At 30.1% G+C, this 15,429-nt stretch overlaps 1 long non-coding RNA gene across 1 annotated transcript; it reads left to right on the top strand.

The window, feature by feature from the left end:
• The first annotated feature begins 5,948 nt into the window (after positions 1-5,948).
• On the top strand, positions 5,949-10,433 carry LOC139502438 (uncharacterized). The gene is made up of 5 exons (XR_011658840.1): positions 5,949-7,235; positions 7,626-7,693; positions 8,038-8,101; positions 8,767-9,929; positions 10,412-10,433. It is a non-coding gene; the product is annotated as an uncharacterized lncRNA (long non-coding RNA).
• Positions 10,434-15,429: the final 4,996 nt, after the last annotated feature.

Here is a 15,429-nt window from a genome sequence, read left to right as displayed (position 1 = left end):
GAAGCACAGTGTAATCAACACATGAAACATGAAATCCAGCAATTTGATTGGTTGATTTTCGAGTCTGAGTACAAAAATCATGCTCGAAAGTTTTATGACCGTGAGGCCAGGGATGATCTCCAGCACCGAGCACCAACCAAAACAAAGAACAGGCATGAACTAGGGCAAAGAGCACCAACCCAACCAAACCTTTGAAGAGGTTTTCATACACCATTCACCAACCAAACTAAAGAGCCAGGGATGATCTCAGGCACCAAGCACCAACCTTTCCAAAGAGCAGGGATGATTTCAGGCACAACACACCAACCTTACCAAAGACCAGGAATGATCTCGGACACCAAGCACCAACAAAAAAAAGGGTGATCTCAGTCACCACAGAATGGTAGCAAGTATTTGATATGTTAAATTATTTACTAATTGTTCAAGTTAAATGTTTTTTTTTCATTCTTTGCTCCATTTTTTCTATCAAAAATTGTCAAAATGCAACATGAATTTTTTATGTGTTTTTCATCTCTTTCTTCAAAATGTTTTACTTAATATAATAGGTAAATAATTTATTGAATAGAAAAAAAAATTGGAAATGTTAATTTACTTTAATCAACAAATGAAAAAAGAAATGTTCAAACCTTTTTCTTGCATAACCAAATTATTAAATGTGTTAAATAAAAGATTATAAATAACAAATTTCTATATTTTTTGGAGTAAATTAAGATATGAATTTTTACAATTGAACTGTTAAATTTTTTTAATAATTTATCTTTTTTTTACAGAAAATATAAGGTAAAATAACAAATAATGACTCGGGTTTACATGAAAACACTAATATCTTGAATGACAGTAGCATTGGTGGATCCAGGGAGCCTTGTCCCCCCTTTTGTGGGAAGATTATATAAGGAATCACTGTAGCATGACTGAAGGGGCCCCCTCATGAAAAGTTCTGGATTCGCCACGGAGTAGTGAAATAAAAATTCACTAAATTAGAAGGGGAGGTAACTCGTATGAAATGAGGGTTTCGATACGATATGGTATTTCAACTAAGTGATGCAATTTTGCTCTAAATTTGTGAAGTAAAATTCAGGTACACTATGCCAAGATCAAAATTCATGTATATTTTACTCTTGGGAAAATTGAGGGGGTACATTATTAAACCTAGGGTATTTTATTATTAATATATACTGCTTAAATGTGATGCTATCTGAATTGAAATCAGTTTGCCCAGGTGAAAAAGCCTCCTCCATTATTTTATGGTAGAAGCATTTTGTAATTGGGGAAAATGTGATTGAATTTGATTCTGAATTTCTGAAATTAGTTAATATTTATATATAAAACAAAATCATTTATGATTATCACAAATATTCACCATCTAAAATTTGAACAATGTTTCTGGATTATGATGAGCCATTTTTAACTATAAAAGTTTTCCTCATGTTATTTATTACAGAAGCCAAATGATCATTTGATTAATAATAGCCAAGAACATAACACCTTCTTCTTTATTCTCATAATTAAAAAAATATCTAGATAAATATGCCGATATAAATACAAGTGGTACTTATTACATTCTTGTCGGGGGATTCTTGAATAATTTTCATTTCATATTTAAAACTTCCCAAAAAGTATTTTCTTTTAGAACATATTCAGTTTGCATACGTAAATGACAGTATTTTTAGTAAGCATTTTCTGAGAACGATGTAGTTAGAATTTTTACCAGAAAAATAGGGCATTCAATAGTGATGTATAGATACAAATTAGAGAGTAATATAAAAACTGGAAATTAAATGGAAAACGCAGAAAGAAAATTGATTTGATTTGGTTACAACATACACAAAAAGCATCCCCAGTTATTTAACCATTGAACAAAATTTTCTTCTGGAATGCAGTTAAATGATTTGCCCATCAATTTCAGTAGTTCAATTTGGCATACTTTAATATGCAACAACATTTGAAGCTAAAAAAGAGGTTGGAGATTAACCCAGAGTGGATTGCCCACTTATTAAATTTGTTAATTTTTTGTCAAATTGATCCATGTAGAAATGGTGATAGTTGAAATAACTTTGGATGAGGTTTATTAAGTTGTAAAACATTTAAGGTCTGTGGGTCCAATGATCAATAGATATTAATAAAACATTTTAAAACATTATCTTGTTTGCATTGTCAGTGCTTTTGGGTGGTTGAAATTGGGTTGGCCAAAATATTCATGCAGTTTTTTTGTGGTACAATTGTTAAAAAAGATGAAACTGAAATTTCAGATTTATAAGTAAACAATTTCCCTAACTTTTTTTTACTGTTTTCAGTACATCTTGATTGTCAAATTGGAGAATAACATAGTACATTTGTACTTGAAACTAAATTTAGGTCACAGTCATCTGCATTTAAAGTTTCATTGCTGAACATTAATGTTCATCTTTGAAAGTTGTTTTTGAAGAAAAAACAAATATCAAATTATCATTTCAGAAATACATTGAACTTGGAGCGCTGCGTCTCTTACTAACAGTTTCTTTTTGGTGTAGCTTGCAGTAGGGTCTGGTTGTTTCTTTTGTTTTTTCATTGGTTCTTTGAATGGTGTTATGGTTTTCAAGTGTTCAGGATATGGTGTTCTGCTTTCAAGGGAATCTTTATATGTAATTCTGAAATGAAAGTATTTGATATTTGTTTGGTCATTTAAATATTTGAAAAAAATATGATTTGGAGCTTAAAGCTATTTGAACTTTAAATCTGTAAAAAAAAATGTATAATTTTCGAAACAATGTCAAAAGCAATTAAATGTCTTAAATCAAATTTTAAATTGTATTTGACATATTATGATGTATTGGAAACCCAAAAATTAAATATATATTTGTATCTTAGGTTGAATTCAAATACAGCATTGTGAAAAATGTCCTAAAATGTTATTTACTTGAGTGTCATCAAAATTATTTCAGGGTATCTGTTTCTTTAAAGCACTTGTAATAGTGAAGTAAAAGTAACATTTCAAAATTATAATCTAATTGGATGCATTTTTTATCTATAAAAATCACTTAAATCTTTAACCAAATGGGAGGAACAATTAATTAAATCATTTCAAACCCGGGGTTACCCTCTCCCCCCCCCCCCCCCCCCTAAAAAACCCAACAAAAAACAAACTTCATTCCGAGTTATCTAAAACTATCATCATTTCCCAGAGATATTTAAATAATCATCCCTATAGTGTTATATGGTAGTAAAATCTGTTTTGCGGCGGATATCTCATTCTTGGGTTAATTTTACAACTCTAATCCCCAATAATATGCTTTCATTCAGACATTTTACAAATTCTCCATACAAATCCCCAAAAAATAATCTTGTGAAAAACTAAAATTTGTGGTTCACATGAATAAAAAATAACAAACTTTCAATAATAATGAATCCACAGTATTCACGTTTTGCTTGCAACATACTTGAAATCAAGTTTCATCATGAAGCCTCAAATGTTGTATATAAGCCTTTGACTTTAGTTGAAAAAATGAGACATAGCGATCCTACATTCCGTTGTCGGCAGCGTCAGCATATTCACTCCGTGGTTAAAGTTTGAAATTTTAATAACTTAATTAAATTCTCCTGGATTTGTACCAAGTTTGGACAAAATCTTGTTTATGATCATAAGATAGTATCCAGAAGTAAATTTTGTAAAAATAAAATTCCATTTTTTCTGTTTATCACTTATATATGGACTTAGTTTTTCTCCTGGGAAACATTACATTCACTCTGTGGTTAAAGTTTAAAGATTTTTAATAACTTAATTAAGTTCTCCTGGATTTGTACCAAGTTTGGACAAAATCTTGTTTATGATCATAAGATAGTATCCAGAAGTAAATTTTGTAAAAATTAAATTCCATTTTTTCTGTTTTTCACTTATATATGGACTTATATATAGTTTTTCTTCAAGTTAACATTACATACAGTCTGCTGTTAAAGTTTTTTTTAAAATTTATTAGATTCATAAACTATTCTGGATTTTGACCAAACTTGAACAGATGCTTCTTTCAATCAAAAGATAAGAAAAGGACAAGGGATTGCTACAGTGAATCAATAAGATAGACTAGGGATTGCTACAGTGAATCAATAAGATAGACTAGGGATTGCTACAGTGAATCAATAAGATAGACTAGGGATTGCTACAGTGAATCAATAAGATATATTTTGGTTCCTATAGGTCCTTCATCAGGATTGAAACTGAAGGAGAGTACAGAATTCTGTAATGTTAATTTGCATTTCACAATGACACCATCAGGATAAATTACAAATAGGGAGTGAAGGTAGATGTGAACTTTAACTGGATCAAGAATGTTAAATAAAATATGTTTTTGTAATTTTGGACGACATTTGACTTGCAATTATGTACCATTTACGATGCTGGATGTAGTACAGACTTGCTTATCGTACTATTTCAACACTGGAAGAAGTATGTTTGTCTGAGCGAAGCCAATTGGAAGCATGTACCTCATGGTGAAGCTAATTGGGAGCATATACCCTCTGTCGTGTTGCGAAGCTGATTGGGAGCAGTACATATATACCTCTGTCTGCTAAAGCTAATTAGAAGCAGTACCCCCGGCAGAGTGGTCCCAATTAGAGGCAGTAACTCTGAGCGAAGCCAATTGGAAGCATGTACCTCTGTAAAATTTGATTAAACACTATTCAACAAATTTTATTTAACATTCTTTTTAAACTTTTCTCCCATTATTACATTCTTTTATTTTTTATTTATTATTTTTCCTCCTGTTGACATTGTGAAGTGCAAATTATCACTTCACCATTTTGTACTCTTCTATTTTTATTCTGATGAAGGTGTCATAGAAATTAAAACATGCCAATAAAATTTAATTACTCCAACAATCCCTGAAGTATTGTTATAAGAATTATCATAAGTGAATCTTTTATAGACAATTAAAAAAAATACTATGCATTTTGCAGAACTGTAAATGTAAAACACCATTAATACTTTTTGTCCAGCCTTCAACTTTAGTTTAAAAAAATGAGACCTAGCCATCTTGCATTCTGTCAGCAGCGTCGTCGTTGCCGATCATATTTTACTTATAAATGCCAGGATACAATACATTCACTCTGTGGTTAAAGTTTTTAGAATTTTAATAACTTCTTAAAATATTTTGGATTTGTAACTTGGACAGAAGCTTGTTTACAATCAAAAGCTATTATCTAGAAGGAAAATTATTTAAAACTTTGTTCCTGTTTTTCCGTATTTTACTTATAAATGGACTTAGTAAACCTTAAATACAATCTGAAGTTAAAGTTTTTAAAACATTTATTAGATTTATAAACTATCCTGGATTTTTACCAAACTTGGACAGAAGCTTCTTACAATCAAAAGATAATATCTAGAGGGATATTTTTATTGATTTTTTTCCCCTCATATTTTGTTGAGCCTGGGATTAACAGCAAAAGTCGTTGAGACACTGGGTTCTGGGGAACCCTTACAATTTTTTTGATGATCAATGCAATTGAATCAGAACATAAACTAGTTTGAACCCTGCCTTTTATCCTGGGTGGGAGCCCCTTCTCTTTAGAAATGGCTTGAACCACCCCTGGGGGTTTAAATAATTGCTTTTTTATCATTTGAAGATGGAAAAAAAACTATTTATGTTATTACATGGGATTTGTTTCCTCTACAAATGGCCAAAAAGAGCTGTTTCCTGTCTGTGTATTGACTGGAGCTAGTTCTGACAGTTATCCTCCATTTAAGGAACCAGTCATTCCAAGAGTTACCTTGTGCTAGTCCATCTCTATTAATGTCAAGATATCAGTGATTTCTCTTCTTTTTAAACAGAGGTTTTTTTACATCACCAATTAATATGATACATGTATCAAACTTGATTTGGGAACAAAAATGTTTCTTTTGAATTGTAAATTTTGGAACTTTTTTCTTCAAAATTTTTTCTTCAGTTATTATGTTTAAAATTTAATGATTTTTATCACATGCAATTTGAATTTGGACAATTGTTTTTTTATTCAAAGAATCAGCATTTTTTTACCATTTCTTTAGTTCACAATTTTCTTTCTAAATTTGGTCCTAAAAAGATTTTCTACTTCATACCACTATTTTGCATTTAATAAATTTGTATTTTATATTTTCAGTGTTTCTTGTACCATCAAAACTTCAATGAAAGATTGCACTCATGTTGAAGTTGTGTAACTCCTAGTATGAAATTGTTTGAGGAATTTTCCCCACTTTTATTAAAATTTACAGACGGTACCAGTTTTGTGTAATTATAACTTAACTGCAGTTTGAAATGTTTATAATTTTTCTAATTTTTCTTGAATTGGGAGCTTTTTATCTAAAAATGTTTTAAGAAGGTAACAATTTTTGTTTCGAACTCATATCTTTAGAACCCTCATAATTAGCATGCAAATTGATTAAGATTGATTGTCATCACCAATTTTGACCTTTTAAAAATTCCATATACCGTATTTAAATTTCAGTATTTAAAAGACCATTCTCCATTGTTAAAGGAAAATACGAATTTGCACAACTGAGCTACTTCAGGCCTTGAAGGCATAAAACTTTGCTCAGTGCTCAGAGCACAAAAATGATGCTCGAAACATAAAATCCAGCAATTTGATTGGTTAATTGATTTTCGAGTCTGAGTACAAAAATCATGCTCGAAAGTTTTATGACTGAAGGCCAGGCTATGATCAATTTTTGGAGTATAATTTTCATGCGTATGATGTGCATGATGATAAACTTAAAAGAAGGGATATTTTATTAAACTATGCTCCAAAATATTAGAAAATGTTGTGATTTATAGGTGTTAGCCAATTACTATTCTGTTCTTTTTTATTACCTCTTTTTTTAGGTCTTTACATATCAGATGTCTCCAAACTAATACAAGAGCTATTATTTAGAGCTCTCTAAATATTTGAAAGTACAGGTTACCAATTTAAAAGCACATCTGGTATTTTTACTGTATTTTATGTATGAATTAAAAATATTATTTGTAGATTACATTGAGAATTACTTCAACTGACATGAATGGAAAAAGAAAATATTGTGAGATGCTTTGGAACATTCTTGGAACAATTGTACACTTGATTAAATACAATGGACAGGACATTTCGTTAAGTGCATAAATTGTATTCAGTGAACTGACCAGCACAAAGAATTATGTTGAAAAGCATGAAAAAGTAACCATGGTAGCAGCTCCAAGGAAGATGGTTAAATAAATCTTCAACCAAGTCTGAGGCTTTACCAAGAAAATAAGAAGGCAAGTTTTATTAAGTCAAACAAGTTCTATACATTCTATACATTATTTGATAAAAAGTGTATATTTAGAGCATACAACGCAGTTACAGTGGAGAAAGTGATGTTGCTAACGTAAAATGTTATTTTTTGCCTTTCAATGGGAGATAACTCATTGTAAAATGTGCAGATGATTTACCTTTATGAACAATAATATATGTTTAAACCATTATTTTTGTGGAGTTGAAATTCAATAAGTAAATTTGTAAGACTTTTTTTTTCATCTTTTACATTGATTTTACAGCTATTGATGTTATACTTTTGTGTAACACGTAGTCAGAAATCCGAATAATATTGGGAAATGTAGGGGAAATGGAAATATAAAGTATATAAATTGTCAATTTTTATATTTTAGGTTCTTTCTGTGAGATGTTTTCATGGTGTGGGAATAAGACTTGGTGGTCTAATACAGCTAATATATAGGTAGGTACCAGTATACAGTTTCGAAAGAAAAAAAAGATAAATGTAGTACATGTATAAAAATAATTAGATCCATTTTTTACTTTCCTTGCCTTGATATAATCACACTAAATTTCTGTTATTTATTTCTACCCTCTCTTTTGATATCAGTACATATACAATGTATAGTGTAAATTGAAGGATCTAACATGATTATTTGGTTTGTTATGTTGTTGGATTGCTGTCTAGTCAATATATTCTCAACATCTAGTACATGCATATAACCCATTTCTTTATAATTTTAATACAGTAACAAGTGATCCTTTTAAACCATTTTATTAATAATATGACAACATTTTATATTTCAGATTAGCTTCACAGCTTGTCTGTAAGGATTGAAGTTGGGAATGGGCATTGGAGCTGGCTTTTATGGTAAGAACCAGTACATAAATTAATGAATTATTCAGCAAAGAGCATGTACAAACCTTAGTAAGTTCTTCATTATGCTAAGAAGTATTATACTTCAATTATTCAGAGAAGTAGTATACTTTAATTTTTCTTAAAACTATAATCGTATATATAATCTGGAAGGAGGACATTATGAGGTATGAAGATAGATAAAGGAAATAAAAAATTATACTGTTACTTAGAAAATCTGTTTTCTAAAATTGTCTCCATATATAAAGTAAAGAAGATCATTGTCAATGAAATAACTCTTCCAGAGACCAAATGACATGGATGTAAGCAACTAATGGTCACTGTATGGCCTACAACAATGAGCAAAACATATACTTTACAATTAACTATTAAACAGAAAGTAGGTGACATGAAAAAATGTGAAACAATTCAATCAAGAAAACCAACAGCTAGATTTATTATGAAACAATGAAATAATAACAAATATGTTGGACAACAACCAACTACTTGTCATCCCTTGTTTGCTAAAGAACACTGGTTGTTTGTAAATTCATGTCAACACATCACTTTAAAACAAAGTAAATCAATTTTCTATGCATCATCAATGCAATAACCAGTTACTGATTCCTTTGCATTGAATATTGTTCTGACAGATATTAGAATGCATATTTCTTTTTCAGGTGACTTCAACTGTGGCTGCAGGAAATTATTGTGCAATACAACTGAAACAAAAAGGAATGTAATTCAGACCATTTTTGTGTATGTTTGAAAAAAAAATTATGATTTTTATCACAAATAAAAAAAAAAAAAATGTAAAGATTCTCCATTTTCAGCAAGACTGGAAGTTGTATGCTAAATTGATACTTCAGAATTTTACAATATTACTTGTAGACTGTCTTGAGACTAATTTTACAATAATACTTGTAGACTTTCTTGAGACTATCTTTATAATGGTCCATGTGTATTCAAAACATTTCCATTAGGTTAAGAATGGAGAATCTAAAAAGAAAAAAAAAAGAAATGTATTTTTTCATTTTTCTTATTTGTATGATAAATATTTTTCCAATGTTTTGTTATTTTTAGCATTTTTAGATCAAACAAAATATTTCAAAATAATCATAGTAAAGAAACATCCTGGTGAAAAAAGATTGATTGATTTTTAGTGTTAACCACCACTTTCAGCAATATTGATTATATCTTGGTGACCTATTTTTTAATGACTGAGAAAGTCAGAGTAATGGGAATGAACCACCAAGGTGCTAATTATTTTTTGTAAATGTTTGAATATTTTATATCAAATTATTTATTTTTAATTATAGCTCTACCATTTTGTATTTTTGTTAGATATAGCAATGATGTGGAGTCCCAACAGGTGAAATTTTTTGGCAATGGGAGGTAATAAATGATTCCCCTGTTTAACTCCTCATTCTTGAAATTTCCTCATGGTAGGGAATATATAACTATTTACTTGATTTTCACATTTGTTTTTGCTTTGATATCAGATTCAAATGCATACTAGCTAATACAAAAAAATGTATTGACTGTTATTTAGAGTTCTGTAAATAAAAAAAATGTAAACAGAGGTCTAGATAATAGTTTTGAGGGTGGGAGAAATCATGGGTCATTACGGGTAGAATTGATTTGGTGAAATTTTCAAGATATGTGATTAATTGAGAGTGCATCTGATATTTTTTATTTATTTATATAAATAATGGACCAAAAACTGAAAGATTGCAATTAAGATAATGATGACAGCCACCCTGGCAGCCAGGAGAGCAGCTCAAAGGAAGATGGTCAATAAAATCTTCAACCAAGTCTGAGGCTTAACCATGAAATTGAGAAGGCAAGTTTATTGAAGTCAAACAATTTCTATACATTTTCTAGAAATACATGTGTATAATTGTTAAAAAGTTCATATTCAACTTTATTTTCTGCATGAAAAACATCTTTGAAGAATTTATTTACAAGTTTAATATTTTGAGATAGCAGGTACATTAACAAGAATTTCTATTACAATTACAAGAGTAAATCCTGAGATAGGAATCAACTTTCAAGAGGAGACTAGTTTAATTAACAGCAAGATTTGTTTATTCAATGGGAGACAACTCATTTTCATTATTCAAAGTAGTTGAGTGCAGAATTCAAATCATAAACCTTTGACTATTTTGGTTTGTTTTTTAATCTTTTATATAAATATTACAAAATAGGTGAATGTTAAACTATTGGTACATAAAGTGTGAAATCAGAACAATTTGTAAAGTAATCTTTAGGTTGACATATAAATTAGTTTGTAAAATTAATAAAATTGTATTAATTTCTTTTTAGATACTTTCTGTGAGATGTTTTCTGTATTTTCATGGTGTGGGAATAAGACTTGATGGTCTAATACAGTTAATATGAAGGTAGGTACCAGTAATATTAATCCTGTTTAAAAGAAAATAATACTATAAATAATAAATACTGACTTTAGGGTTAAAGGTTTATAAGAGTTTGGTCAACAGTATAATCTTTATTCTATCAGTACCATATATGACAATGTTCACTTGGCAAAATATGGCCTTAGTATAGATTTTAAATTTCAGCATTTATCATGGAATATCAAAAAATGCCCCTTCTGGTTCTTCAATGGATATCTTTCAAAAGACTTAATGCAACATAAAATAAATTGCTTCTTTATAATACATTGGAGACTCTATAATTAACTATATTGACAGATTTCAGTAAAATGAAGTCGCAAAAATAAGAGTTTTCACATTCATTTTTATGTTTTTTTTTTTAAATTGAATTTTATTATATACCCTTAAGATTATTTTGATAAAATAATTGAAACTTAACTTTATTTCTTTTCAGTTGAAAGTGTAACAGTTGCTGCCTTGTATGGTAAAATCCTCAGACAATAATCCTGCAAACAATCGGATGAACTGTTACTATCTCTATTGGAACAATCTGTAGACAGTAGTCTTGTAAGCAGAATGAGTTTTTAACAAATTGTATTTTTATTGCTGTATTGAATTTCAAATTATAGATTTTTTTTTATTTATATTACTTGCATTCAATTATTGTTTTGTGATTGATGAAAAATTAAACTGAAATTATTGTTATTTGAGGGGTTCCAAAGGTATGCCATATGGTTTCTCAAAGTACCCACAAGACGTACATAGGTTTACGTATATTTTTAAGTTATGTACCATGTAAGCCTTACAAGTGCTTTGTGAAATGAATTTTGTCGGTTACAATCCAAAATAGTAGGATTTTGATGGCCAAACACTGAAAAGCTAATATGAAACTAGTCCCCTGTTAAATATTTTAACTACCAAGTTTTTGACCCCAAATAAAAATGTTTGGGTTTTGGGTTGGGTTTTACTCCACTGACTGCCTAAGAGGGGACCAGGCCAGCCCAAGTGATTCCCTTTATAATATAACATTTTTTTCCCTCAAAAGAGGGGTGGGGACCCTCTAAACCGCCTCTGCAATGGGAAGATTTGTGTTTTCTGTCTGTTTGTCCATCATCATCTCTCATCCACGGCTTATAAACTATTGGTAGATTTTCATTGAAACTTTCAGATTATCTTCTGCAACTAATGGCAGTGTGTATTTTATTTTATTATAATGAAATTTTGGGGTTCCCAATTGAAAGAATGGACCTTTTAAATACTTTGTTTTAACTTTTGGAAGCATCTCCTAAAATGAGTTCCTCATATGATGGATAGGAATAGTTTGAATATTTTTTATCATGTTTTTATCCTGCTTTTAATCTTGTTTTAAAAAGTTAGATCTCATTATGACAAAATTGTCATTGACAGTAATACAAATTTTCAATATATTCTACTTCAAGACAGTAGTATATTACCACTGTAGCTTTGAAGTATATATAAGGTTTGCTATAACAACATTTGTGTTTATATGATTTTATCTGATTTTAGTGGTTTTTTTCTGATTTTATTTGTTTTTATTGTAAAATCTTGTTATACCAAGCCTTAATATGATTGGGTTTGTTCGGAAACTTAAAAAAAAATTACTTTTACATGCAGAAATTTATTTTCATAATGAGATCTGACATTTTTATGCTTTTAACTCTGTTTAATTCATAAACATTCTATTTCACCCTTCAACTATTGATGCAGTCCTTGGAAGATTGATCAAATTGTTAGATTTGTGGATGCAAGTTGAGAATCTGCTCTAACTAAATCTATGTTGATATCAGCTGAACTAACCTATCCTTCAATATGAGTAATAAGATATAAGAAAAGAAAAAATTCATTCTTTCATTAGAGAACCTTTAGAAGTTATAAAAAATAGTACATAATGTCGGCAGAGACTGAAGATTATTTGAAAGTATCGGGAAAGTCCCATTTAATCTTGATAATTGTGGGTTAAAGTTGTAGATGAATGAGCAAACATATCATACACTGAATCACTATACCACATTACGGCCTAATGCATAAATCAGACTATAAAATAATAACTGAACACTAGTTATCTGCCTTCCTGGGTTCCATAAATAAATATATAAATATACTACTTAATTTTAAAAACAAATAGCTTAGAAATTTGGAAGGAGTAAAGAAACTATATAACAGCTTGAGGTTAAAAATGTGAATGAATGAAATGTAATCTGTTCACTGGAGGATCCAGAAATTTTCATAAAGGGAAACAAAGGGAGGGGTGCTCACCGATTGTTAGAGGGGCCTCCTCCAGTGGTACTTCAGTGATTTCCTAAATAATCAACCAAATTTTTCCCACCTCTGCTATTCCATTGGTAATCTAATCATTTTTGCACCGATCAAGATATTTAGTTTGTTTTAATTACCCAGTAAATAAGTTGAGTAATTCTCAAAAAAATAATTTGTACATGCATGTTTTAATATTTTTATATTATAGCTTTTACCACAGTTTTACTTTGTATAAGAATGCTTTTACCACAGTTTTACTTTGTATAAGAATGCTTTTACCACAGTTTTACTTTGTATAAGAATTGTATTGTTTTTGGATGTCATTTTTAAAAGTTGAGACAAACTGAGGATTCTTTTTTTATATGGAATTCTATTATTTATTTATAAGTTAAGTAACTAGAAAGCCTAAAGTTTATATATTAAACAAAGAATAGTCACTAAATGATTACAAAATTTATTACATGTATCAAAAAATTTACATGATTTTATTTTAATTCATAAACTTTTATACTTAATTATATAGACTAAGAAATTACATTAGGATTATTCCCCCTATATTAAAAACAACCAGGAAAATAGATAGTATCCTCAGTACTGTCTTTATTTTGCATTATTGTAATATTTTGCTACTGATACCAAACCCATGATGCAGATCCTTTTCCTCCTTTTTATTTAATGATAATTTATAACCGTGATCAAAAGCATATCACAAGTAACTGTTTGTTTGATATTTACACACATCTTAAAAGAAGCAGCTTGTGTTTGGTTTCATTTGGTTATTTTGTATCATATAGGATCATAATAATTGGTAATTAAAATTTATTTGAAAAATCATCTTATCTTAATTGTATCTTGATGACAAGTAAAGAAGGAAGAGGTTTCTGTGGCCGAGGGTATGACACATGCAGATGCTTTAATTATATTTATTTATATTTAATTAATATATTTATTTATATTTAATTATATTTCCATCACTTGGCGTCTATCATCATCATTGGCTTGGCAGTGTATCATCAGCAGAACTTAGGGATACTTAACAGGGTTGTCTTTTTTAAAACTTTATTGTCCAAACTTAAGGTGCTGGATAGCTTCATATTTGTATGGTCTTTTTATTTGACTAGTTACCCCATTTTTATGTGTAATATGGACAACTATATTTGGTACAAATGTATATGGATTCATTGCTAGGTCTACATATAAAAAAGAAGTGGTGCGATTCCTAATGAGACAACTCTTCACAAGAGACCAAATGACAGACATTTGCAACTAAGGAGTCTTTTATACAATAACATCAGTGGTCTTGTATTAGAGTGTTCGCCTAAGTTGGAACTCTGGCATGTTAAAACCTAAACGACTCAAAAATTGATATTTGCTGCTGCTCTTCTTGTGGATTGCACAAAGCAGGGTTAATATTCATGTACCTGTCCTGAATATGCATTTAATTGCTACAGGATTTTTAACAGCTGTCCATCATTACCATCATTAGAGATCCCCTAGCCTTACAAAGTCATGGTTCAGTGATTAATGTTCAGTTTTGGGATTGGGTATTTCTTTCTCTGAAACTAAGTAATTCATTATGTTTATTCAATGAATAGAATAATTGTAAGGTTCACACGTCTGTCTAACAAGGTTCATCTGACCTTGACCTTATTTTCATGGATATTTCAGTCCATAGTTTTTTTTTTGTCGAGCCTGCGACTTTTGTCACAAGATAGTGATCCGGTGGCGGCAGCAGTGTTAGCTAACTTCTTAAAAGCTTTATATTTTAGGAGGTTGAAGACCTGGATGCTTCATACTTTGTATATATATGCCTCATGTTACGAAGTTTCCGTCAGTCACATGTCCAATGTCTTTGACCTCATTTTCATGGTTCAGTGACTAAAAAGTTAAGATTTTTTGTAATGTTAAATTCTCTCTTATTATTAGTAATAGGATAACTATATTTGGTATGTGCGTACCTTGCAAGGTCCTCATGCCCGTCAGTTTTCACTTGACCTCGACCTCATTTCATGGATCTGTGAACAAGGTTAAGTTTTGGTGGTCAAGTCCATATCTTTGATACTATAAGCAATAGGTCTTGTATATTCGGTATATGGAAGGACTATAAGGTGTACATGTCCAACTGGCAGGTGTCATCTGACCTTGACATCATTTTCATGGTTCAGTGGTTATAGTTAAGTTTTTGTGTTTTGGTCTGTTTTACTTATATTGTTTGCAATAGGTCTACTATATTTGTTGTATGGAATGATTGTAAGGTGTACATGTCTAGCGTGCAGGTGTCATCTGACCTTGACCTCATTTTCATGGTTCAGTGGTCAAAGTTAAGTTTTTGTGTTTTGGTCTTTTTTTCTAATACTATATGCAATAGGTCAACTATATTTGGTGTATGGAAATATTTTATGATCTATATGTCAGTTACATAGGTTTTATTTGACCATGACCTAATTTTCACGGTTCATTGCTCAGTGTTTAACTTTTTGTGATTTGGTCTGTTTTTCTTAAACTATAAGCAATAGGTCAACTATATTTGTTGTATGGAAGCATTGTTAGCTGTACATGTCTGCCTGGCATGGTTCATCTGACCTTGACCTCATTTTCATGGTTCACTGGTTAATGTTTAATTTTCTTGGTTAATGTTAAGTTTATATGACAGTTGTAATAAAGCTTTAT

The sequence above is a fragment of the Mytilus edulis genome, chromosome 14 (assembly GCF_963676685.1).
Source record: "Mytilus edulis chromosome 14, xbMytEdul2.2, whole genome shotgun sequence".
Taxonomy (NCBI): Eukaryota; Metazoa; Mollusca; class Bivalvia; order Mytilida; family Mytilidae; genus Mytilus; species Mytilus edulis.
This window is presented reverse-complemented; position numbering and strand designations above follow the sequence as displayed.